This window comes from Puma concolor, chromosome B4 (assembly GCF_028749965.1).
Source record: "Puma concolor isolate L17-30 chromosome B4, mPumCon1.1.hap2, whole genome shotgun sequence".
Taxonomy (NCBI): domain Eukaryota; kingdom Metazoa; phylum Chordata; class Mammalia; order Carnivora; family Felidae; genus Puma; species Puma concolor.
The window spans coordinates 102,265,151-102,291,773 of record NC_141673.1 but is presented as its reverse complement, the minus strand read 5'-3'; the positions used below and the strand labels follow the sequence as shown (position 1 = coordinate 102,291,773).

Sequence of the window (26,623 nt, the reverse complement as noted above, 5' to 3'; positions counted from 1 at the left end):
ATAAAAGGGACATCAAATGTAAAAGTCTTTGGTATCTTTACTTGCCAAGTATCAGACTTCCATGGTACCATTCAACATCCTCAGCAGAGGATGCATCCAAAGCAGAGCCAGCTGATGGGCATGTGGTGAATTTCAGAAGAATGCGCTGATTTGGCCAAAGTACTCTGGAGATAAAGAGGCCTCCAAAGATAGCTAACGTATCTTTCTCAAGTAACAAATGAAGACCTAGAACTCAGGAGACTCCATTGCTTGGACATGGACATACGGCCAGTTAGCAGCAGAGCCAGGAGTGAAATCCAAGTCTCCTGACACCAAGGCTCCATCCCATAATCCCCGTGTGGGATGGCAGCACACGTCCCCAGGGGCTCCGATGTGTCTGAGGTCAATCCTGAGCCTCTCCCTTCACAAGAAATCGGGCAAATGAGGGATGGAGGAACAGCAGTGTTAGAGGAGGGAACTGTACCCCCAGCCACCTCCCTCCAGTGTTCCCACCACTGCTCAAGGCCCTTGGCAGGGACCAGAGGCCAAGCACTCCTGGTGAGATTATCCATATTGTTTATGTCTTGCTGTTGTTATCCAAAGATTGCATGTGGCTTTGCAAGACCACGTCTTCCCTCTAGAGAAACAAGAATGAATGGGAGGCAGCCCTAGCCAAACACTGGAAACCGATACTCCACAAGCCTCCTTCCCACACAGTCCTGCCAAGCCACCTCAACGCTGACCCCAGACGCCTGAGTGTACTCTGGTCCCGAGCCCTGCTGTGAGCTGAGAACATCAGCTGCAGCACATCGTGGCCCACGAATGGGGCTGCCAGAGGAAGGGTGGAGAGATGAGCATGTAGACATGAAGAGGGACAAAGCAGGGACAGACTTGTCTAAGATATCACCAACCTAGGCCATCTTGGATCAGCAGGGACCACAGGCATATGGTCCCACAGTGAGGGTGAGAGAAGCCCTCTGTGACTCCCACGTTCTCAAATCACCACAGCTGATGTGCATACACTAGAGGAGTTCTACCAGGTGGTGCTGAGACCAGGGCTGGGGCAGCCATCACCACAGACTAAAGAGGAGTGTGGAGAAGTGGCCCTGAGACTTTTGAAATGTGAGCAGGAAATGAGGGGGTCCTCACAACTGCTCCATCTGAGGAACACCACGGTCTACCTGTGTCACTGTTAAGACCAAAGTCTTCACTTGCCTTCAGCCATCCGGAACTTCCAACCTATGGTCAGGGAGTGGGCTCTGGCCTGACTTCCTGGAGACCCAGGGACTTAGAATTGAGCACAAGTAAGAATGTCCTGGCTGGAGGAGGAGAGACGAAAGCTTGCCTTTCTGAGAAGCCATGGATGAGAGCAAGGGAACCCCCTCTTGAACCCTAGCCTCCCCAGACCAAGGTGGGGATGGGTCAGTGATCAACAAAGGCAAAGGGTAGGAATGAATGCCCACCTAACCCTGTCCCCGCAACCCAAAATATACCTGTGGCATGTCCCCTCTTACAGAAAAGACTTCACCTAGTTCCCAACCAAAGATTCAGGACAACCTAGCCAGGGTCCTATGGAAATTACAATTCAGCCAATCTTGTCCTTTATTGAAAGCAGCCATCCCCAAAGTTCCTGGAAGGGGAAGAGACACTCTATGCCAGGAGGATCTCTAGGGTCAGCTACCAAAATGGACAGGTGCCCAGAAGCAATTATCTCTGGACCCATGCTGTAGTGTCTACTGTGTGTATCACCTATTACTGTACTCCAGACAGGAGCCCTCTAGAAAACCTCTGCTCAAGGCCCAGGTGAAGATGAAGCAGTGAGAGGGAACCTAGGAGAGCCAAGGAGTCAGACCCTCTTACACACCAAGGGCTGAGAGAACCTGCTCCCCCACCAACCCCTGAGTAGAGGCCCCCAAGGGCAACACAGCACCCTGGAAGGAGTATCACATGAATAGAGTGCGAATAAGTGTTCTCTGGGGCTCATTCTACTTCAAAAATACTGCAGAAGAAATGGGGGGAAATCTTCACCATACATGACACGACATGGGAAGGCTGTGGGTACTTGGGCCTGAGGACCCAGTCCTGGAGCTTGGCTCTGTCACTTACCAGCTGCGCCATTTATGACAAGTCACCAAAGCTCTTTTTTTTTTTTTTTTTGAGTTTATTTATTTTGAGAGAGAGAGTGAGAGAGAGAGAGCACACACATGTACATGTGAGATGTAGGGGCAGAGAGAGAGGGAGAGAGAGAGAATCCCAAGCAGACTCCACACTAGTGAGGGGCCTGACATGGAGCTCGATCTCACGAACCATAAGATCATGACCTGAACTGAAACCAAGAGTCGGATGCTTAACCAACTGGGCCACCCAGGGGCCCCATCACCAAAGCTCTTGAAACTCAGAGACAATGTTAAAATAATTGTAAAAATTAATAATAATACTACCTGGAGGAGAAAAGGATGAACTATACAACGACACACGTAGAATCTTCTGCAGAGTAGATAGGTTCGTTACCTCAATTCTGATGATGGCTTCACAGGTGTGTACACACATCAGAACTCAATAGATTTGATGCTTTAAATATCTGTGGTTTATCACAGGTCAGTTGCCATGTATAAAGTAACAAGCTAAACAGAATCCATCAGCCAGGGACCAAATTTCTACAAAAATAGAGGACAAAAATGCATCAGCCCTTAAGATGCTGGCAGAAAGGACAGGGCCTCTTGCAAAAACTAAGGAAGACTGGCAGGGTTGGGGGTGGGGCTGATGACCAGGTTGCAGGGACACATGGCCAGCCCCAGACAGAGGGGGAAAGGTCACAGATAAACCATAAGGAAAGACCAGACAAAAATGCTGCCCTTTCCTATTCGTCACAGTGAAACTATTTTGGACAGTCAACATCCCGCAAGTGGAATCAGATGCTGCAGAAGGATAGCTCTCAGCGGTGTGTGGGCTTCCCACTCACTCCCAGCAGGACGCTGCGAGCATTTCAGTGCCCAGGGGAAGGAAGAGCAGATGCACAGAGGTGGGCAACAGGGCCCCCCGTTGGGTGGCCGATACATACTCAGACCGGGGATGATCAATAGGTCCTGGGTGGGCTGGCACAGTCCCAGTTTACTTCCCTTGCCTCATCATCCCATCCTGTACAGCACTGTAGCATTATCAAAAATGCTCCAGATCGGACAGTAAATCCTGGGGTCACCCTGTGATCAGCAACAAGCACCACTAAATTCAACAGCCATCAGACGTTTGGGCAGCAGTGCCCAGGATCTCCTTCCTGACCTTCCTTCCTTTGGCTCCTGTGATAAATGTCCCACTCAGAGAGAAGCATTTCCAGGCATTTAAAAGCCCACTGTATTACCTCTGAAAGTACCCTATCGTTAATATCCCTCCTAACTCAAAACTTATGTGATTCTTTGATTTTGATACTTTTCTTCCTCCCTGAAGACACTTCTATAAAACATTCAAGCTATCATTAATTAACTCCTCTCCCTCCCAAAGATGTGCCTTTGTCTTCTCTTAGCGGTGACTCACCTCTCCCCTAAGGAACAGCTCCACTATTTTCTATGATTCAATCATCTCAACATATTTCAATTGAACAAGTATTTATTGGACAACAACCGTGTGCTCAGCAGTGTGCTAAGAATTAAGGGCATACAGAAGAAATATAAGCTATCATGCCATCACACGGCTTTCAGACTCTTTGGAAACCAGATGAACTATATCTAACACATAAAACAGATGAATAACATCATAACTAGGCAGTAATTAATGTCCAAATAGACAGGACAACTAGTGAATGTTCACTTGATTCTTGCTTCCCTTTCACTCATCAGTAATTGCCAGACTTCTGCTCTGAAAGCAATTCTTCTCCTGGATCTCAGCCTATGTTTTCAGTGACCTGATCCTATCACCAACTCCAGGGATGAGCCCAATTAGCCTGAGCCAATCAGCATATCCCTCCCCTAGGCCAAAACAATTGGTTCTGGAATATGTTTGTAATGCAGTCAGAACCAATACAATGTGAGGAAATGTTGGCCAGGGGTTCTGGAGAAAGCAGCTTTCTCTTTCTGGCACAAAACTCTGGGGAGAATAGTGGAAGTCAATTTGCTCCATAAGGGGAAGACCTGGGTCAGCCAAGGGACCACTGAGTAAACAGAAGACGAAGTAGAACCTGCAGAAGGTTAAGCAGAGAGATGGAGAAGTAGGGAGTCCTTGGGGACATCATCTGAGCTGCCAGATCAAGCTTCACCAAATTCACTTATGAGCTTTCTGATTACATGAGCTCATCAATTCCCTTTGTTGTTTAAGCCAGTTTGAGTCCGGTTTTCTGTCAGTGCAAACAAGAGTTCTCACTGCTGTGAGAAACCAGTGAAAGAGCTGCATCTGGGCTAGAGGAGCCAGAGAGGATGCCTTGGAGAACAGGGAGCTTGAGTCATACTGTGAACACGATATGATGGGATTTACATATGCGAAGTGTTCTGGGTGGCACAGAAGAGAAGAGACAGGCAGACAAAGGTACAAGGAGGAATGTGTACAGCGTGTGGAGACCAGCCTGCCTACAGTGGGGTGGAAGCTAGGGAGCCAGAGGGCTGAGCTGTGGGCTGTGCTGGCCACACTGCTCACTATGTTACTGCTGCCCATGAACCTAATGACAGCAACCTGGACGGATCAACCCTGTATGGTCACCTAGATTCATTACATCTTCAACAGGAGAGAGAAGAGTAAGCGTCCCGCTTTTCAGGGAACCTTGAGAAAATGCCTTCCTCCTTTCTCCAGCGGAGCTCAAGTTGGGAATTTCTTCCTATTCTCCAGTGAGCCCAAGAAATACAATAGGTGGGCAGTGACTGCCCATCCGCTCTGCAGTTGGTCTAGACTGTGGTCAACAGAATAAAGGAACAAGCCTCCTTTGTGCCACTGTGATGTTCTGCAGGTCAGGGGAAGCAGGCTTCGTAAAGGCAGGGCTCTGGCTTTATTCTAGGGGCCATTCATCCTTCATAACAGAGATCTTATATAGGAGGCAGGGTAGACTTTGAACATGTACAAAGAAGCTGTAAAACCTTCCACAAGACTAGTTTATGCTTTATTCGGGTAAAGAACCCTTTCTTCAAATATTTCAAAGGACTACCCTCGTTGAGCTGCGGAGGACCAGAACATCACCTGCTCAGCCATCTTTGGCCCTGATATAGTCTCTGTGCCACCTTTATGCAAACCACAAGAGGTGTACATTCCCCTTGGAAATGGGTGAAAGCTTCTGATTGTCACACTGACTAGGGAGCGCCACTGTCATTTAGTAGATGGAAGAAGGGATACCAAACATGCTTCAATGTTTTAGAAAGCCCCGCATGAGAAAAATTCTCCTTCCTGAAATAAACACTGCTCTGTCAAGAACCACAACCCTAGAGCTCAAGGACCTGTAGTCGAAAAACAGCATGCTGCCAGCAGATTGATCAGACCAGACACAGAAGCAGGCGTTAGCAAATTATCGCACCAGTTGCCCGCCCCCACCCTACCAGACCCAGACTTAAAACATATTAAGGTAGAGCTTAATGAAATTAATTTATGAATAAAGGCTATTAAATTAACCAAGATCTAGATCTTGGATCTGATACTGAGGAGCTGATGAGGGACACTCAGGAAACGACCCATCATGGTGATGATTAAGAACAGAGGAGTTGACTATTTTGTGGGCTTCAAAAAATACCCAGAACCAGCCCGTCTGCTAAGAATGCTATGAAAATAATCCATTAGCCTAGAGTGGTCTGGGGGCCAGAGGATGAAGTAGATGGGGTCTCTGGGAAGCAGGGTACATTTAAGGAAGAGTCCAGAGAGACTCTGCCTAACATCCCAGATCTTTCATATGCCCCTGTGTGACGATGGATATGGTAATGTAGTTTCTCTGAGACACGCTTCTCTTGTTGGTAAAACAGAAAAATGATCATCCAAAGCAGCAGCGCCCTCACAGAGCGCCTGTGAAGACTAGCAATGACACAAGAAAGGTACCTCTCATGACACCTGGCACATAACACCAACAGCAATTGAATTTTGCAGATGGTGTCTTTAGGCCAGAGGAATTTGAATTGAGGGGGTTTGTGCAATCCGGTTTCCAGCATCCTCCCTCTTTTCCCAGAAAAACCTGGCTCCTGGCTCCTAGGGCATTTTTTCCCCTATATGAAGCAAGAGACCAGTTTGGAACATGTACCCTCCATGCAGCCAAAACAGGCTTTTCCACAGCCGTGGGAGCACACTGCCGTGGGGCTGGCCCTGCCTGAGACCGCCCGTCCCTCCCTGTGGCCTCCAGTTGGGAAGAAAAGGGGTCATCAGCCATGCTAATTAAATCTACAGATGATAACAAACTGGGCGGAGCTGCAAACAGCACCAGAGAGGATGGGGAAATAAATGAGAAGGGACTTGGGGAGTTTAGAAAATATGGGACAGGAAATAACAAAATGAGATTCAATGCAGAAGAATGCGAATAACTAACTGGGGGGAATAATCAGAAACATAGACACTGGTGGGGGGAGGGCTGGGAAAAGGCTGGGAGATGAGGAGTTAGGCAGGTGACAGGTGGCAAGTGGGAGAATGGGTAGCAAGAGGTGAGCGACAAGGAAGGGATGGAAGCCTAGTGGTGAGGCCACACGGATAAGGGGCTGGTGTCAGCTGAGCCGGTGCCCCAGCTCCCACCGGGCTGGGCGATGCAGCATTCTCCAAGGCTCACTTCCAAAGGCAGTCCTCCATGCAAGCTGCAACTCAAGTCACACCTGCTCCAAGAAGCCCTTCCGGACTCTTAAAGCAAGGGACACCGGTCTCCTCACATGTCACTCATCTGTGACATGCATCACCATTTCTGACTGTAGGCCTCTCTGACTCCTTTGCCTCCAGGGCGACAAAGACCCAGCTCTGGAGCTCACTGGCTCCTCCTGGAGCCATGTGCTAAGCCACTAAGCCCATAGTAGGTTTGCAACAAAAAGGGGGAGGAGGCAGTGACATCATCTCAACACAACAAAGGGAAGAATTTCTCTCCTCTTCATGGGTCAAGATGATTTCTGAGGCTTCTCTGTCTTCATCCCTATCCTGGTGCAACTAGCCTAGATCATGGTGTCCCGGAATCAAACACGTGTTGTCTGTTTAGCCCTTTTTCAGGCCAGAACACAAACCAGAGGTCACTCAGGGTCCAGGGAAAAGAGGACAAATAATGGGTTTGGGGAACACGATGAAGCGTACACCCCAGCCTCGGCTGACAATTGATGATGACTCTTCTGATTTGGCTGTGATGCAGGCAGTGGCTTCATAAAACTACAGGGGTTTCCCTGAGGCACTTGCCTCCTTTACGCAGAAGTTTCCCATGCTCAACAGCAATTGGGAGAACAACATGTAACTCATTCTCTGGGAACCTAAGTGAGGCTCTGCAGAGAAGTCATCGCTGCTGGGGGCCACTGTCAAGTCAAGCTCTTAGAAGAAAGGCAGGAGTCCCTCTTTAAATCCAAGAACACCACAGTTCTCACTAAACATGTGTGTTTCAAGGGATAAAAGGAGCAAACACCAAAAATTTACTTTGAAGCTAAGCCTACTTTGGCATCAGGGACAACTGGAGGGGAAAGTCAAGAACCAAACATGCAAAAAATCTGCCTCTGAGAAGCTGGGGGACGGGAGTATTTTTAGAGCATCTTCTCGGCATAGCAGGTTCACCATATCCCAACCCAGCAGGATCCTCCACTATTGCGAGGTCTCTGCGGAAAGCAAGCCCCCCGTCTTTTCTGCTCTCCTGGACCCACGCTATTCCAGCACTGCGTCCCCCTGAGGACGAGCAGTGGGAGAGACTAGGCATGAGCTGATGACACAGAGCTCCAGGTCCTGGTGCCAGCTCTGCACTTGTACCTTAGGGACGTCACACCTGCGCCTCTCTGGGCCTCTGCTTTCTGCTTACCTGTACAACAATAAGGTTGAACTCAGAAGGTTCCCTTGCACTGACAGATCTTTGACTTCATGAAAGGTGGGAGTTTTCTTAGCAATTCATCCTAAAGCACTGGCCTTTCAGTCATTCTACCACAAAAGTAAGTTGATGGGCTGCAAAGCCCCCCATCCTCCCAGGGGTAAACTAGAGTACAGAGTCACAAAAACTACCACCGCCTAAACAGAATATTTCTTCTGTCTTCTTTCCCCGAGGCTCCCATCCCTATTCTCATATTCCAAAACTTGAAAGGGTCAAAGGTCCAACTCGGGAGAAGGCACCTCTCTGCTGGAAGAAAAATACAGCAGACATCAGCCAGCAAGAGTACTTACCAAACATTAGTACTTACCCTAACCAAGTCAGCCCCCTACAGTTGTACAGGCCATGTAATGCACAAAGATGTCACATTACTAGGGGGTCCTAACCATAGAGAAGTTATCTTAGAGTTGACAGTTTTCTGACACATGGCAGTAAAGTGTCTTGATCTAACAAAATCATGTTAAAACAATTTTTTTATTTTTTAAATTTTTTTAATGTTTACCTAGTTTTGAGAGAGAGAGAAAGAGAGAGAATGCAAGCACAAGCAGGGAAGAGGCAGAGAGAGAGAGAGGGAGACACAGAATCCAAAGCAGGCTCCAGGCTCTCAGCTGTCAGCACAAAGCCCAAAGCAGGGCTCCAACTCACGAACCACGTGATCATGGCCTGAGCCAAAGTCAGACACTTAACCTATTCAGCCACCCAGGCGCCCCTTAAAACAATTTTTACAAGAATGGAAGCAAGGCATCTTGAGGAAGGGAGACCTTTTTCTAATTGGCACAAAGATATCATATGGACTAGCTGTGGCCCCTGTCTTAACCCTGGATGTTGACCCACAGGAAAACAACCAGAGAGGGGACAGGAGAGCTTAGTGTCCCTTCCAGTGCCCCAAAGCAAAACCTGCTCTCAAGAATCAATAATCTGGAAAAGTCATCTTCACAAGTTGTAAATGACCGGTAGGTCAAAGCAGAACACCTCCTGTGGAATATATATATATATTAAAGGATCAAGCAAGGCAATAATTTCTTAAAGACTGGGTGCATGCCTTCCCCCATCAAGTCCCAAGGCACCCAACACAATGCTTATAGCAAAGTAAGCACCTCAACAGCTCACTGGAATGAAGGGAACCAATGGAGGAATGGAGAACCTACTAGTGGGTAATCAAAGAATCCAGGACTCCTATGTCCTAGCCTACAAAGAAACCATGGCTGGCTAGGAAGCCCAACACACTCCACTTCAAGTCCCTTCAATAAGTCCTGCACACAGGACATGCTCATGGAGCTTCATGGGCGTCTCTGAAACCAGAGAAAATTAGAGATACACAATCTTCTAAGTTCATTTTATTCATCCCTGCAACCAAGGGAATCAGAGAAGCAGTCCAGAAAATAGTCTCAGGATGTCCATCAGCCTTAACAAGGTTCAGGTAAATGAGACAGGAATAAAATACGTCTGCTGTCCTCCCTCTCCTGATACCCAGCTGTTTCAGAGCACTCTCCATTGGACCCTCCACCTGCCTCTGTCTTGCTCTGAAGGGTCTGTGCCTTGAGCATTCCCTCATCCTGGCTCACCTGCCACTTAACCCACATCCTGTCCAGCTAAGGGAGGCCCTGGATGTCCTGAAGGAGCTCACAGTCTAACCCCGGATTCCCATGCTGTGAGATTACCAAGAGACTGATTTGTCAGTCTATGACAAGGCAACCCCCAGAGGCATTAAAGCCTGGGGCAGATCTGCTCCCACAAGGCTGAACTGTGACAGGGGCTTGAACACCTTCTGCTACCAGTGACTCACAGCAGGCATGAAGGCCCATGAGGAGGCTGATGAGGGAGAAGACAAAAGTCCAGGGGTATCTCTAAAGAGACCCAAAAATCATGCCACCTAGTTGATGGTTACACAGTTCTGTGAATATACTAAAAATGACTGGGGAAGCTTTTAGGGCATTAGAATTCCATTTCCATTTTTTTCAAATCATGCTACCTAGACCTCCACTTCTTCCCACAAAGAGGACCAGCCCTGTTAGGACTCCGGAAGAGCCTCCTGGATAGTGCTTCCCCAAGAAAAGGATGTGCCCATGGTCCCAGGAGAAGACAGGAAAAGAAATGGGTCCAGAATCTGATGGCCCTACTATTCCTTCAGTATGACTTTGGTGGTGATCTAACTAGTCTGATCCCTGGCCCACAGAGTGGAAGAAATGGCATCCTTCACAAGACTGCTATGAGGAGCCGGTGTGAAGAAGTGTGGGAGACACCGTCTATGGGCATACGCATGGCAGGTACACATCTTTGTATTTCCTTTGGTGATAGGAACCACTGCACTTGGGCCTTTTCTTTTTCTCAATATTTGGTAACCTGGGCAGGTCAGCGAGGCTACTATATGTGACCAACTTCTATATTGCTGTAAATAAAAAAGACAGGGGGTGAGGACTGGGGAGGTTACAGGTCCTGCCAGGGTCGGAACTGTAATTTTTGCTCGAAAGTGCTGAAAGCAGTTTTCTTTGTCTCTCTCATGATACCTGGTGTCCCTGGTCTCCTGAATTCTGGCCTGTGTCCTCTGGCTCTATCACTGAGCTGGCCAAGCCTCTGACCATAGACAACTTTTACGTTGCTGTACAGATGACAAATCTGGAACTGCGTGGGCAAACACTGGCCAAGTCATTTTGCACCGCATGGCTGCTGCATTCCCCTCCCCATCCATGCCCCTGACCTGTCTCTGACTCACTGGAGGGACCATGGCTGGCACCCGTCCAGCACGCTGGGGGGAAGCCAAGGGGAGTCTGCTCAAAGACTCAAAGAGGCTGGGAGGAGCAGGTCCTAGCAATGAGGGATGGGCCGAGCTGGAGCATCATCTCTGGCTGCTCATCTAGCCATTCCGTCAACACATCAGGACAAATGAGGTGTTTCTGTCAATCACCGAAGATGCATGGCATCCCGACTGAATCCTCCCTGAACTGATGCGGCTGCTTGGGAGACATTCAGCATCTAAAGAAGCTCCTTGTCCAGGCACGGTGAAGTGTTCTAGAGGAAAGGCTCTGCAGGTGGCCAGACCATATGTGACAATCTGCATGGGGAGCTGTAAAGCAGATCAGGGCTCAGTGACAGCCTCACAGCCTTCTTGAGGGGCCTCTCAGCCCCGGGGACACCAGCTATGGCCGTGAAGCAGTAACATGGCCCTACTCCCACCCCGACCGAGGGATACCCACAGAATCCCAGACTTCACACCCACACGTGGGAAGATGGGAATAAAGCCCTCAAGGCTCACTTCTTCCACACACACCCATGGAGACCCCAGTCTGAACGAGGAGGGGCTCACAGACAGAAGCCCTACCCAGACCCTGCCCTCAAGTAGCATACAGACTGGGGAACCCTCCAAGAGGCTAGAAAAAAGGCCTGAAAGTCTAAGGGCTGAAGAAAAGTTAAGAGAGAGGGACAGCTGGGAGGAGCCTGGGCTTCCCAGTCCTTTCTCCTAAAGAGCCAGGTCATTCGGTCAGTGTCCCGGGGCTCAGGTCACAAATGGCAGAGAGAAAAGAGACTTCCACCTGACCTGCCATTCACCAGCTGGGTAAGCTTGGACTAGACACCTCAATCCCCTTCCCTTCCCTTCACTTGTGCAATGAATGGTAGAGGCAGACCTGTGAGGCCCCTTGCAGCTCCAGGGCTACGTGCTTCTTTGATGCTTTACACTGAGTCACTTTTATTACCACAGCATGGCCTGCAGTCCATGCAATCCTCTGTGGTCACAGCCTCCTGTCCTTGCTTAGCCCCCAGCTTTGGCCTCTCCTTGCCCCTGGCTTCTGTGTGCACCTGTAAAAGTGTACCTGTGGACACACAGCTCCCTCCCAACCCTTCATGCCTCCTGCCTGCCTGCCCTGTTTTCTGACTTTATACCTCCCTGTCAAAACCTCAATCGTGGCTCCAAAGTTCTCCCCCAGCCAGCTCCTCAGGTCACCTTTCCCTTATTGTGTTTGTAGCTGCACAAACAAAACTTTGGAAAGCCCCTGAGAATAGGGTCCATGTCTATTTTCTATTCAGAACTCTCACCTGCTGAGCCATCATCTAGGTCAGGGGGCAGCAAGCTTTTCCTGTAAAAGGGCAAACACTCAATATTTCAAAGTTTCGCAGGCCCCATTGTCTCTGTCACAACTACTCAACTCTGCTGATGTGCAAAAGCAGTCATAGACAATAAATAAGTGACTGCAGCTGAATTTCAGTACAATCTTATTCACAAAAATAGGTGGTAAACTGGATTTGGTCTGCATGCCACAGTTTGCCAATGATTAATCTAGGGCAGGTCTCAACTGATAGACACACCTCCACTTGGCCCTTCTCTCAACACTGTGATTGTCTATTCAAAGCTGGCACTATGGGTTTTTTTTTTTTTTGATGTTTATGTATTTTGAGAGGAGGAGTGTGAGCCCATGCACATGCGCAGGGGAGGGGCAGAGACAGAGAGAGAGAGAGAGAGAGAGAGAGAGAGAAAGAGAGAGAGAGAGAGAGAATCAGTGCAGAGCCCAACACAGGGCTCTATCTCACAAACCATGAGATCATGACCTGAGCTGAAATCAAGAGTGGGACACCCAACCGACAGAGCCACCCAGGTGCCCCAGGCTTTTCGTCTTTTAACTCCTGGATCCCAGTCTAATACTGTGCCTCATATATACTATATATGTATATCCAATAAATGTCCTATTACCGCCCTGATATAATGGCACGTGTTTCACATCTCATGACCTAGGGAGATCATCTCTAGGACAGACCCATGAGGTATCAAGAGGCAGACAAGCCCCAATGTGAGGATGGCCCAGAGCTGAAACCCAGCCACACAAGTTTGTACAGCGCCTGCCAGGGAATGCAGGGGAGGGCAAGCTGGCCTGCTGGCCTCAGCACGGCTCTTGGAGGGAACTACATTCTGCTACATCAAAGGGCGCACCTCTTGATCAAAAGTTTGGACCAGACACACTGCCTCCTGGATCTTCCTCCACCCCCTCCCACACTAACTAACCCCGACTAATAGCCCTCCAGGGACCAGGATCAACCATGGAAGGCAGACATCTGTGGGAGCTTCCAGTGCCTTTCATCTGAACCCACAGCAGATGCCTAGCGTCTACCACCAACACATTCATTATGCTGCACAGGTAAGACGGAGCATCCAGACCCATCAGGCCATTTGACTCAAGATATCCTTGTGATGGACTTGGAGGATCCTCATTCTACAGAAGACCAGACTGAGCTCAGAGAGGCTGTGACTTGCTCAAAATCACTGCAGTAAGTGGCAGTACTGGTCCCAGGGCTTCAACATGATGTGAGCACTACGAAAAGCTGATGTGACCAAGGCTGCATCTAGAACAGCAGAGAGGAGGACTCTTTTCTCACTGATGCATTTCAAGGGAGCAGAGGGACAGACAAACAAGAGCCCATTCAGGGGAGAGACATGAGGAAAGAAGAACTCAAGACCACATCCAATGAAAAATGGATGAAGGTGTCTGATTAGAGAAGGCAAGGGTATGGGTGAGGGATCACGATATTCGGCCACCTGAGAAAGAAGTAAATGTCCCTCATAGCCCACTGTCTGGCCATGTCCCTCCTCCCCTCCCCCCAAAAAAGAGATAGACAAACCAAGAAACAGACTCTCATCTATTGAGAACAAACTGATGGTTGCTGGACATTAGGTGGGCAGGGGGACAGGTGAAAGAGGTGATGGGGATTAAGCAGTGCACTTGCTGTGATGAGCACTGGTGCTGTATGGAAGTGCTGAATCACCATATTGTACACCTGAAACTAACTGTATGTTAACTAACTGTAACTTAAATAAAAACTTTAAGAATCATGTTCTAACATACGATTAGGTTTTTAGAGCGTTATTTTAATTATTTCACCAGCCTTTTGGAATAAGGCATTAAATAAACATTCCTTCATCAATTGCCATCTTGAAGTGAAGAGAGAATGGTTATTATCGTAGGTTGAATAGTGTCCTCTAAAAATCCACTTCCACCTTAAACTCCAGAATATGACCTTATTTGGAAATAGGTCACTGCAGATACAGTCAGTTAAGATGAAGTCATACTGCATGAGGGTGGGCCCTAAATCCAATGACTGGTGCCTCTGTAAGAAGAGGAAGGGACACAAAGAGAAAAAAGACAATGTGAAAATGGAGGCAGAGACTGGAGTAATGCAGCCATGAGCCAAGGAATTCCATGATTGCTGGCAACCACCAGAAGCTAGGAGAGGGTCATGGGCCAGTCCTCCCTCAGAGCCTCCAGAACTTACAAACCTGCTTGATTGTGGGCTCTGGCCTCCAAAACTGTGAAAGAATAAGCTTCTGTTGTTTTCAACCAACAAGTCTCGGGTAATTGTTTATGGCAGCCTTAAAAAACAAATACAGTTATGGACTTAAAAATATTGGGGTGCCTGGGTGGCTCAGTGGTTAAGCATCCAACTTCGGCTCAGGTCATGATCTCGCAGTTTGTGAGTTTGAGCCCCGCGTCAGGCTCTGTGCTGACAGCTCAGAGCTCAGATTCTGTGTCTCCCTCTCTCTCTGCCCTTCTCTCACTAGCTCTCGCTCTCTCTCTCTTTCTCTCTCTCTCTCTGTCTCTCAAAAATAAACATTAAAAATGTGTTTTTAAAAAGAGAAATATTATCAGGCTGAGCAATTCATAGGCAGCAGTACAACATGGTAGTTAAGAGCACACAACATGAGGCCAAACCACCTGGGTTCACATCTGCAGCCAATGCGACCAGCTATGCGACCTGGGGCAAGTTATGTAACTTCCCTGTGCCTCAGTCTCTCCTTCTACAAAATAATGAAAGTATCGACCTCCTAAGACCATTGTATGGATTTAGTGCATTAGTACATGTAAAGCATGAAGAACAGAGTTTCTGTTAGGGAACAAACCTTATAAATTTTCACTATTACAATCAGCTAAAGCAGACTGGGGAATCTGAGTTTTATATTTTATTATAATCTCTACTCTAACAGTAGACAGTAATTAGGAGTCTCCACCTAATAAAGTGGAAAGCACTGTACCAACCAAATTATGTTTTATGTACTTTCTAATTCTTACAATGAGACTGTAAGAGAAGTAGAATAATCCTCACTTTATACGTGAAGAAACTGAGGCTCAAGAAGGTTGAGTAACTTGTTCAGGACCACATCATAAGAAGGGATGCAATTAAGATTTATACTCAGGTCTATGTGACTTTAATGCCTTTCCATAATATCACACTGGCCCCTTGGGCAGGGACCAATTCAGTTCCCCACTATATTACCAGCCCTAGCACCATGCCTGGCTAATAGTACCTGTGTCCCAAACACTCGACTGCCCTGAATACTGGCATTAGTGACTTTCTCTTAAGCTCAGCCCACATGGCATAGAAGCAAGTACCCAACACCAACAAAGCTAGACAGCAATCCCCAGACGAACCGGCAGGTTTATGGGAACGTCAGATTCCCACACTGATCTATATAGCATCCTATGTGGACACACAAACTTCCTGAAAATGTGTCTTTTGTTACTTAGAGAAGCCAGGGAAGGTGGCACTGAGATTCAGCACTCCCCTGAAGGAACACGTTGCCTACTAACTTTACTAAGATTTCAATCTTCCATGGAAAATGGAGCAGGAAGAAAAGCTGTACCCTCTAAAATTTTATTCTAAAGCAAAGTGCTATTCCTGTTCTACTCAGGTCTATCTTAACATTTTATTGGAGAGAAGAAAGTGGAAATGGCCACTGGGAGCATTAACCCTGGGACCTCTCGCATAACCACAAGCTTGAAGGGTCTGTAAGAATGGAACAAATCATTACAACATTTTCAAGGAGCAAGAGAAGTGGGAAGGAGGAAACCTAGGGCATCAAGGAAGACTTGAACAAGGAAGTCTTGTTCCAAGGAAGAACAGGCCTGAGCTAAGACCCATATCTTAGGGGAGGAAACACCATGCCAGGTGGAGGAAAGAATGTGGGCAAAAGCCTGGAGGCAAGAGGCAGCGTAGCAAGTGTTTGGTGTGGCCAGAGTCTAGGGTGTGTGTCTGGGGTCAAGTCATTGAACAGACCTACTGGAGATAAAGTGAAGACATGGGCAAGCAGCTAATCACAGAAACCTGCTATAACATGTGTGAGGAGTGTGAAGTTGATCTTAGGTGCTTAGAAGCCACTGAAAGATTTTAAAGGGATTGACTTGATCAGATTTGTATGAAAAGACCACCTTGATACAGCATGAAGATGGTTATACAGCAGGCAATATAGGGATCAGTTGGGGGATACTGCAATAATGTAAGAGTGGGGGGCGGGTACCGAGTGCTGGAATCAGAATGGTGGCACTGGGGAAGGAGAGGTGGAAACAGATATGGGAAAGAGGACTGACGTGAGTTGGTCTCTAAGTGGATGTGAGGGAAGGGAGACATCTAGGGAGGCTTCCAGATTCTGACATGGTTGAGAAGGAGAATGGTTAGAACAACCCCCAAGATAGAATCAAGGTTACAGGACTGACAGAGAAGATGTTAAGTTCATCTACGAACATGTGGAGTCTGAGACATCCAGGCACGTGTGGTCAGGAGACAGGCAGGAGAGCCTGGAACACATGAGCTAAGTTACGTAAGAGCATTTGAGAATCATCATATGCAGGTAAATAATAACTTAGCCACAGTGACATGGGTGAAACATCCCAGAAAGAGTGTTTGAAGAAAGGAGTAAAAGAAAAAGGAGAAAAGGAGATGAAGATGAAACTCTAAGAACACTGCTACTTCAACGGAAGATAAGGGGTGAGGGGCAGGCGGTGAAGCACATGAGAGGGAATAACAAGGATGCCCAGAGAAGCACAGAAAATGTAGGTACAAATCATGTTACAGACCCTGGAACCTTTGTAAGAGAAAATACCAAATTGGAAGTGGTCAACTGTGTCAAATGCAAAAGAATGATCAAGTAAAAACAGGACTGAAATGATCTTTGATTTCGCTGAATGGAAATATTAAACAAAATTAAATAATATAGAGCACATTTAACATAGTTCCTAAAATTTAGCAGACACTTGCTAAATAGCATTTGGATGGATGGACAGATGGATGGATGGAAGCACTTCATACTGACCACCCCTGAACTCACTGTCTGCATCATGGGTTGTATTTGCGATGGTTTCTTCCAGAGCCAGAGAGACAAAGGTGACCTCAGGGCATCTCTTCCAGGCTAAGCCATATACTCATCTACCTATATCTCTACACAAAAAAGAACTGTCCAGTCCACAGAATAACAAGAAAAAAATTCATAGCTATTTTACCAAGAAGAGCCTTCCAAAGGTCATTCCATCTATCCCCCTGCCTCTGGCAGCATGTCAAGAACAATTTTTAACTCACGCCATCAGTAACATACAGAAACCCACATGTGCATGCATCCAAATCAGACTTGCCAGAAGGAAGGGAGGAGTAGGCTTGCATCTACCCTACCACCTCTTGCATCTGGCGGGGGGAACGGAAAAACTCGTCATCAGCATAGCCGCTGCCCCTGGAGCCAACAGCACAACCGCAGAGCCAAGTCTCTGTGAAATGCATCAGATCAAACTCAATGATCAATAATAAAATCAACAGCCTTCGCAAAGCCAAAGGGGTTGAAATTCAGAAGGGGCAATCCTGTAATTTCTCCTGGGGCCATACAGCACACTCATTTTTGTGAGATTTACAGCTTTAACCAATTCTCCGGATGCAGGACAATGTTACAGAAGTCAAACCTTCTGACTAGGTGAGAGGCCAGGGTCAGGGGAATAATGATATAACAATCAGAGAGGCTCATGGACCCCTCGACCCCCTACTCCCACCAGCTCTAACAAGAGAAATCCAAACTGCTTATGAGGGTTAACCAATCAAACCAGAAAATCCAACAGCCATACAGTTCAGCTGGAAGAATGTTCCTTTATTAAACAAACAATGTGTCTGGAACACTTTTGGTCTCATTGTTCCATTCCAGGCTGGAGACTGAAGCTATAGAAATAAATTAGCAATTTCAATAATGCTCATCCTGGGCTGACTCTGCTGGCAAATTGAGACTCTTCCTGGCAGGGGCCAAGAACTGAGTTAACTCTTGCAGGCTATGGTTTGGGGGTGGGGGGTGGCAGCTGGAGAGGCATAGAAAAGAGGTCTCAAATTGTAAACCACCAGTGAAAGAGGAAGGCTGGATAGCACTGAGAAGAAAGGTGCTGCCTCTTCTTCAGGGATCTTTAAGAATGGAAAGGAGCAGGCAAAAACCTCTCTGGATTGAGACTGTATGCCAGCAATACCAGTAGACCCTGACCCATATCCACTCAGTCAGCACAACCCATCACCTCTCCTAGGGTCTGAAAGAAATAATGCCTCTCCCCAACTCAAGCTTCCATCAGTGGGCCAGGTACACCAGGAGGAGGTGGACGTACTCCCGCGAGGCTGTGGTCTGCATTTTACAAACGAGAAAGTCTAGAGTGATTTCTGGGGACCACTTGACTTCAGAACCTTCTGCTGTGCTCCATCTTCTCCACTTCTCAGGGAAGCGAATTTGGAGAGCCATGGCCCTTAAATGACACCTTCGAACAGCAAGGCCAGGATCTGGATGCCTCCCCACAGGCATGGAGTAGGGGCTGTGCCAGCTTCGGGTCGTGGCCCACCGGCTGGACAGAGGACAAGAGGACATTCACAGCTTGGTCAGACATCAGAGGGACTGGTGGCCAGAGGACTAGCCATGTGACAGGTCTTCTTTTCCAAGGTTCAGAGGAAACCGACATCAAAGCTAGGAGAGGCATTAGCTGGGTGGTCTGAGAGAGCAATTAGGGAACAGGAAAGGAATGGAGAAAGGAGAGCAGAGCGCCTGGTCGCCCACATCCCCAAACAGCGCTCTCTTTGTCCTCCTGACACAAAGTCCAGCAGCAGACAAAGGCCCCAAGAGAAAAGGCCACGACCTTGCTACAACTAGGCTCAGGTGGCATTGCGACCCACAGAGCCATGCAGTGCCGTCCACTGGAGAGATGATGGACAAAGGGAAAATTCTCAAGAAGAGAATGAGGTTAAGAGCTGGAAAGGGATGCTCCCAGGTGCCTCCGTCAGTTGAATGCCTGACTCTTGATTTCGGCTCAGGTTGTGATACCAGGGTTGGGGGACTGAGCCCCGTGTCAGGCCCCATGCCGAGCATGGAGCCTGCTTAGGTTTCTCTCTCTCTTTTCCCTGCTCATGTTCCCCACCCCCCCCACCTCTCTCTCTCTCTCAATAAAAAAATACAACAAAATACCCATAATTTTAAAAGAGCAAGAAGGGGAGATGAGAGCAAAGAGGGGTGCTTGTGGGCAGAGATGCCTCCCTGTGGTTTTCCTGCTAGGAAAGCATCCTTAAGGCGTGTCAAGCACTCACCATACGCCCTCCTGGAAACCACTAAGGCCACCACCTGTGTGTTGGCCTCAAATCTCAGAGTGGCTCAGTTCCCCTCCTCCGGCTTCCTGTCACCAGCTAGGATGCTGAAAACTAAGATCAGTTAAATACCTGAGGCTCACACATACAGCCCACACTCACTGCAGTGCAATTTAACCTAGAAAGAAGACTCACACGCCCCAGGGGTAGGTCCACATACTCTACCTATAAAATAGACCTGGAGAAGCCGGGTGCCCCAGAGCTTACACACAAACTTACAACAGCTCTGTGCAAGCATTCATAGAAATGTCATTTAGTGGTTTGTTTCATATGCATCCTGAGTAATTTCTCTTGCTCAGTCATCAATGCCATCAAATAGCACAAAGACTTGAGTGGATTTGTACCTGCATATGTCTGCTCAGCCGTCTGATCTCTGACTGTTCTGCAGGACTCTTCTCTGAGTTTGGAGAAGAGGGCCCCTCAGGGAAGCAGGGAGAGTGCTGGGCCAGGAGCTCAGGTCTTCACCTCAAGCCCCTGCTTTTCTACTAGCTAGAATTGAGGCCTTCGCAAGACACATCGTCTTGCCAGGCCTTGGTTTTTCCATGGAAGCAGGAGGTTGAATGCAATGACTAATGTCACAGGTCATTTCTAGCTGTAACATTTTCTGGGCTTATTTAATGCACTTGAAACAGTGCCAAGTATTTATAACGAACAACTATAATAGCAAACGTTCCTTGACCTGGTCAAAAGGTTTGAGCTCTGTAACACTGTGCCAATGTCCGGAAAACTGGTTGAAGCTGTAAATGCCACAAACGTGAGCATACCATAATGGCCTGGGAGAAATCACAGGATTGCTCTCTCTGCACATCAACCCCTATGTGGCAGACACCTCTTGAAACCCTTCTGGTGCATTATCTAACTTACTTACACCTCACACCAGCCTTGGCGAGCATATCTTATAATCAGCATTTGACAGAGAAACAGAGGTACAGAACAGTTTAAAATGTGGCCCAAGGTCACACAACTAGTAAAAACTGGAGATCGCAAACCCCAGGCATCTATCTCCAGACCCTGAACACCGAACCCGGACATTCTGTGGCTGCACCGGCAGTGAATGAAGGGAAGGGCATTTTGAATCTGGACCTCTTCCCAGCCAAGGTGCCCAGCAACACTAGACTGTGGCCACGGTGGGCAGTGATTCTAGCTGCTGCCACCAGGGTGCTGTAAAATTCATGAGAGCAGAGGATGCAATTACTGGCATCTGGTCAGAACACAAGGGCAGCTTCAGTTTCGGACATGTCGTCCCACCCCATCTACCTGAGCAGTCTCTTCTGCAGACAGCGTGAATGCCAGCCAAGTGAAGACCTGAAAGCCTGCCCTTCTGCCCCCTTGCCCAGCTCTCCTTCCCGCTGCTCTAATTGCAAATATCTCCTGATGAAAAGCAATCAGAGCATGATGGCAAGGTAGCCTGAAGGCAAGGTCAGCTCACTAAGGCCCCGAGGCCATCTCTGTCCTGACCCAGGACATTCCACACTTTCTGCACCATTCCAGAGTGGTGGACAGGCCATGGCAACACAAAAGCCAGGAAACTCTTCCTGGGGGCCAGGTGCCAGTGTCCAGCCTACTTCGGGAAGGTGTTTCCACCTTGCCTAATAGTCTCCATTGGAGGAAACAGCAATTGCTTAAGCCCTTCTCTCCAACCTGTGACCTAAGAAAACACACTGGGCCTGCAGATAGCTCTGGATCATCTGGACGAAAAATGGACCAAACAGAAGAGAGAGGAAGCCAGCAGGCAGACCTGAAACCCACTCTCTTCCCCCAGCATGGTGAAGGACATGGTGAAGGACAAACAGCCCCAGGGCAGGGCTACGATGAAGAGCAGAGAGGACCCAGAGCAGGATGCACCAACTTCCCATCCGCCACCATCAGAACCATGTTCAAAAATCTGGTTCCGATTTGCTGCAGCCATCCATTGCCTGATTCTACCAGAAAGCACTACATTCTTGTTCTGCTATTTCATCTCCCTCTGGTCCAGCCTGCTCTGGCCCCGTGTCAGATTAATATTCCTATTCCGTGGAAGCCGGACGAAATTTCCTCCGGTGGGGTTGACCTCTCCAGTTGGCCCCAGCTGCCCGGAAGCTTACAAAGCCAGTGGCAGCCACCACCCCTTCCCCAGTGCTGGGATCCGGAAGCATAAACACTCCGGGCGGCCTCGGACTCACACACAAACTTATTAGGAAAGAGTGAGGCTTTACAAGGTGTCAGACCTTTCACCAAGCTTTCAGGTTGGGAGACCTGAGCTCGGGCTTTTGCAGGGAGAGAATAACTGAAGGGGAAATGCCCTAAAGGCACAGACCAGGCTATGTCTGAAGGTCATGCTTACTGACTAATGACCAAGGCTCGGCAAAGGGAGGTGGCCGTAAGCAAGTACAGTAATACTTAATATTTACAGAGCAACTTACCGCATGTCAGGCACTGTGCTATGTAAGGGTTTTAAATGCATCATCTCATTTAATTCTCTCGACAAACCCAGAAAGGACACACAATTCTTTTTCCCATTTCACAGATGGAAAAAAAGGTGAGCCTAAGAAAGGTCTGGTAATGTGCCCAGGGTGTCAGTAAGTGGCAGAGCCAAGGCCTGAACTCACTCTGTCCAAATCCAGAGTCCCAGTCCTTAATCACTGAGCACACTACCAGCAGGGTCTGAGTTCTTTGGATCATCCCTTAGACCCATTCAATCCTTAATGAGCAACAACAGGGATCATTTTGAGGGCTGTGCAGGGGCTAATTAAGACCCTGGGCCACTTGGGGCGCCTGGGTGGCGCAGTCGGTTAAGCGTCCAACTTCAGCCAGGTCACAATCTCGCGGTCCGTGAGTTCGAGCCCCGCATCAGGCTCTGGGCTGATGGCTCGGAGCCTGGAGCCTGTTTCCGATTCTGTGTCTCCCTCTCTCTCTGCCCCTCCCCCGTTCATGCTCTGTCTCTCTCTGTCCCAAAAATAAATTAAAAACGTTGAAAAAAAAATTAAAAAAAAAAAAAAAAGACCCTGGGCCAGGACAGTCCTGCCTGCATCTGCCTTACAGACCCTGACTGTGAATCAACACATAAACAAGAAATGGGAGTCTGTCAAGGCAGACTCCAGCCAAAGCCAGAGCAAACTTTCCTGTGTCCGTTTTTCTGGAGATGTATACCGTTGCCCCTCTCCATGAGCAGGGATCACCAGAAGAAAACCACAGATCCTATCACCCAGTAGATGCCTGCAGTGGGCCAAGAGGACTCTGAATAGAGTCCTGACCTGGGACTCAGGACCTGCATTTGAGGAGTAGAGGCCCTTCCCAGCCTGCAAACCGAAGCTGCCCTGACCCTCCCAAGCAAGTTTAAAAGCAAACAGGAAAAGCAGGTGTTCAAAGAGCCATCTGTACACTCATGGTCACAGCAGCATTACGCACACTAGCTGAAAGGTGGAAGCCACCCATGTGACCACTGACAGACCATGGATATACATACAGTGGACTATTATTCAGCCTTAAAAAGAAGGGAATTCTGCCACAGCCTACAACAGGGATGACCTTGAAGACATTGTGCCAAGTGAAATAAAAGGACGCAAAAGAACAAATACTGTATGACTCCCCTTAATATAAGGTACCTAGAGTAGTTAAGTCCAAAGAGACAGAAAATAGAACAGTGGTTGCCAGGGATTGGGGATGGAAGGGAGTGGGGAGTTAGTGTTAAATGGGGACAGAGTCTCATCTGGGGAAGATGAACAAGTTCTGGGCGTGAATGTGGAAATGGTTACCCAACAATGCGAATGTACTTTATGCCACCGAACTGTATGCTTAAAAATGGCCAGCATGGCACACTTTATGTTATTTAAAATTGTGTGTATAATCATATGTATGTATAGGTATTTAAACTATGTGTATTTCACCACAATTACAAAAAAAAATTATAATGTGATGTCTCTTGAATCTAATAGCCATTAAAAATTTGGCTTGAGGCATGCCTGGGTGGCTTAGTCGGCTAAGTGTCCAACTCTTGATTTCGGCTCAGGTCATGATCTCATGGTTTGGGGGATCAAGCCCCTCGTCAGGCTCCACGTGGAGCCTGCTTGGGATTCTCTGTCTCCCTCTCTCTCTGCCCCTCCCTGCTCATGCTGTCTGTCTGTCTCTCTCTCTCAAAATAAATAAACTTTAAAAAATTTGGCTTGGATCTTAAAAAAAAAAAAAGTCAAAAAGGAATGAGTAATTCACAAAATCCACAGAGAGCTACGTTCACTAGCCTCAAACCCCAATGAAATGTTAAGGATAGATTCACTGAAATCCAGGAAAGTGAAAGTTAAATCTTCCAAAATTGAATTATTTAAGGAGGTAACCCTACCTGACACAGCAGCGTCCTCAGTAAAAATGTATGATTTGAGGCAGATCATTCACGAATGGGCTGGGACCAACCCTGAGAACCTACTGCTTCCCCAGTGAAGACTTTGATACTGGGGGCCGGCCCCTTCCCCGGCTCTGTGGCGGTCCCTTCCCACCAGTGTCCAGGGAAAAGGGGGCGCCTGTCTCCCGGAGGCCCAACTAGCCATATCGCTGAGTCACAACTGGTTTTCTCTCTTCAGCCATTCTCTTAGTCATTCACTAATGCTTCATGTGCACCTTCTGCATGCCAAGCATGGGGGGGGGGGGGGGGGGGGAGGGCGGAGCTCCAGAAGCAGGGAAGCAGGGAGCAGGAAGGGAGCAGGGTAACTAATGTTTTGGAACATTGCAACATGCCATGCACACCTCTAAGCTCTCCACAGGCATCATCTCCTGCACGCTTCACACAAGCTCTGTGGGGCACATACGGCTGATATGGCTTCTTCTTCTTTTTTTTTTTTTTTCTTTGATGTAAATGCCAACTCTTCATGAGAGAGACAAAGCTTCTGGCACTTACACAAGGATTTGAATCTAGACTCATCTGGCCCCTGAGTCAGGGTGCTTAGCCATGATTCTGCCCTGCTCATGCGGAGATACAGACATTAATGTCCCATGACCGCTGCCCTCAAGGAGGGCACACGCTGCCGGGAACAACAGGACAGGAGCAGTTGTAGTCCAAGAAGAAACTTGCTCAAATGTGGGTCAGCATATGAGCACCCGGCAGCCTCAACAAGTCAAGACACCTACACGCGGATGGGACTCGTAGATGCTACATGTCTTGTGTCTTTATCTCCTTCCCCTGCTGGCGGCTTTCCTGGGAACCAGGACCACATGTCCTCCTCTCCACAGCCCCTCCTTCCCGGTGCCACACTGAGAGTGACAGAGTTGGGGTGTGCTGGCCACCAGATGGACAATCAACCCAGGAATGACAAAGTGGGGTTCCCAAGGAGAGGGAAAATGAGGACTTTTTAGGTCAGGGCCTGACGAGAAGTAAAGTCTTCTTACAGGGGGGCTGTGCCTGGTTTGTAGGGTTTCACTTGGTGAAGCTGCCCTCCAAGGCTCTTTACTGCCTCCTGGTGGCCTGGAGGACTCTGTGGCAGTTGTGCGAATAATGCCCTGGGGCTAAGAGTTCAGACAGGATAGATATTCATAGGCAGTGTGTCTGTGGACAAGCAAAAGCAGGTACACAGATGGAAAACAGGACTCATCGGGTCTATGCCTTCTCTGGTCTGTGGCCCCTGGGGCTTAAGATTCCACTCTTTTTAATTTTCTGCCCAGACCTGCAACTTGGGGAAAACAGTTCTGCCCAGAGGTGGTAATTCCACCTGTACTGAGTCCTTGGCAGCATGGAAAATCTCCCCCCAGGGGCCTGGGGAAAGTGGCAAGGCCTCTTGTGGCTGCACAGCTCATTCCTCTAGTATGACAGCCGCTCTAGACGCTAGCAGCCTCGATGCTGGCGCACTAGCCAGAGGAGAATGTGCTTCCAGCTGGTCACACTGGAACAGCATTGGGTAACAGAGTAAGACCCTGTCTTAAACCCTGCGGGACCCCCCAGAGGTGGGCCTTGCACCCAGAGCCCAAGGCAGACGTGTACATGTCAGAACAGATAAACAGACTGCTCTTTTTATATGGTATTCATATACCTAATCTGGAGTTAATTATTTTTGAGTGGCTCTATCTTTCAGGATTTTCCTAAAAGCACATATTAAAAGTGAGAGAGAATCCAACCCAGAAAGAGTCCAACCCAGCAAGCACTTCTCAAGCCCTGTGTTAAGGACCAGGGAGTGCAAGTGGATTTCTTTTTTCTAAAATTCCCATTCTTGTGATACACATTCAAGCAATATATACCTTTTCTTTGATTTAAAACATACATACACGAAAAGCCTGGTGCCCGTATCTGACCACACCAGGTCAGATTTCATCACTGCCAGGATGGCATGGACAACTGGGGCTCTTCCTTTGCCAACCAGCTTTTCATGAGATGAAAATTTAGTTCCTCTGACCGCCTTTCCTACACTCAAAGATACAGCCCACAAACAAAGAAATTCAAGAGTTACTAGATGTTCCATGACATTCTGCTTGAAAAATTTATACCTAAAGCCGATATCTTAATACTGGAAATTCCCCATGACAACATTTCCACAAGTCTTGAGTTCTACAAACTTGTAAAGCTCTAGAAACTTGTAAAGCATCAACCATAGTTCCCATTTGGCCATCTAATAGATAATAAACTCTGTAATGTTTTATTTCTTTTAATCTCATCTGCTCAGCCAAGGGATTTCCACTGTCCTTTCTCTTGCAGCTTATTGAATAATAAACCATTGGGTACTTAATGTTATTAAAATGAAGTAACTTGACGTACAGTCTACTCTGGATAAAAAGTTTTCCCATGATTATTTACGGATAGGCTCAAAATGTGGTTCTGGGACAAGCAGCATCAGCAGCTTCTGGGAGCTTGTTAGGGGTGCAAATTCTCCAGCCCTGAGACTAATGGAATCAGAGAAACTTTCAGCGTGGGGGCCAGAAAGCTGTGCTCTAAACAAGCCTTCCAGGAGTCTCAGTTCCAGGTAAGAGGACGTAAGCATGTTCCCTGCATCTTTTCTTCTGAACACAGCTACGAAACCTGAACAGAAGGTATGGAGCAGCAACTCGAGAATTCTGAAAGATAAACAGTAGTAGGCAGACTGAGGAACTAGGGAGCTCCTCAAACTAACACCAAACTGGTGTTTTTCTCCTTCGGTATCCCCCCGCTTAGAGCCAAGGCAGTCCAAAAGCCAGAGGTGGGCACCACCAGCACAGCAGAGAGCCCCAAGAGAAGCCCTCTAGTGTTGGCTTGAGAAATAAAAAAAAAAAAAAGGGAACCTCAACACTCAGAGAGAAGGGAAGCAAACCCCCATTTTTTTT

The 26,623-nt window shown here is 47.9% G+C and overlaps 1 protein-coding gene across 1 annotated transcript in view; it reads right to left on the bottom strand.

The window, feature by feature from the left end:
• ANO2 (anoctamin 2) overlaps positions 1–26,623 on the bottom strand; it is a 343,971-nt gene that overhangs the window by 266,406 nt on the left and 50,942 nt on the right. The gene's annotated exons all lie outside the window — the stretch shown is intronic.